We start from the raw sequence: 809 nt of genomic DNA, 5'->3' as shown, positions 1-809 counted from the left end.
GGGTGCGTTACCACCGAAACAAATCCCCAGCCCTATCTGTTTAGTTTTTTATTGTGAGACGGAGTCTCCTTAGGTTTCCTAGCGTGTCCTCAAATTTGTAATCCTCCTGTTTCAGCTCCTGAGTAGCTAAGATTACTGGCATGCATCACCATGACCAGCTGAGACAAGGTCTTGCTAAATTGCCTAGGCTGGACTCAAATTTGTGATCCTCCTGCCTCAGACTCCTGGGGTTACAGGGATTGCACCCAGCATTGGTATCCTCAATCATTAAGAGCGCAAAGATGGGGGCTGGGGATGTAGCTCAGTTGGTAGAGTACTTGCCTTGCATGCACAAGGCTCTGGGTTCAATCCCCAGCACCACAAAAAAGAAAGAAAAGAAAGAAAAAAGTGTGGATGAATCTTAAGCTGAAAATGCTGCTCTTATGAGAAGAAATGTGTAGGATTGCCATACAAACTAGAATATTCTCAGTTAAATCTGAGTTTCAGAAAAACAATGAATAACTATATATGATAATATTACATAGGGTAAGCTTAACTAAAAAAGCATTGTTTATATGAAATTCAAAATTAAATGGTATCCTGTATTTTTATTTGCTAAATTTGGCAACCCTATTAGTGAGAAAGATTTAGATTAGACAATAGGAAGAACCTGGATCAGACATTGGATTTCTGACCCAGGGAAGTTTGGAGGGCAGGCCTCTAAATCCTGAGGACTAGAGTTTGCATGAAGGTGATGATCTCCCCTGAGCTGGACTCAGGACTTATCCACACTCCAGGAAACCCAGGGGACAGGAGGATGAGCAAAAAAA

At 41.8% G+C, this 809-nt stretch overlaps 1 non-coding gene across 1 annotated transcript; it reads left to right on the top strand.

Annotated features, from left to right (window-relative positions):
• Window positions 1-289: 289 nt before the first annotated feature.
• On the top strand, window positions 290-363 carry Trnaa-ugc (transfer RNA alanine (anticodon UGC)). Its single transcript has one exon. It is a non-coding gene; the product is annotated as a tRNA-Ala (tRNA).
• The last annotated feature ends 446 nt before the right edge of the window (window positions 364-809 follow it).

The sequence above is a fragment of the Ictidomys tridecemlineatus genome, chromosome 10, assembly GCF_052094955.1.
Source record: "Ictidomys tridecemlineatus isolate mIctTri1 chromosome 10, mIctTri1.hap1, whole genome shotgun sequence".
Lineage (NCBI taxonomy): Eukaryota > Metazoa > Chordata > Mammalia > Rodentia > Sciuridae > Ictidomys > Ictidomys tridecemlineatus.
Note: the sequence above shows the minus strand (reverse complement) of the source record. Positions and strands in the feature narration are given on the sequence as shown.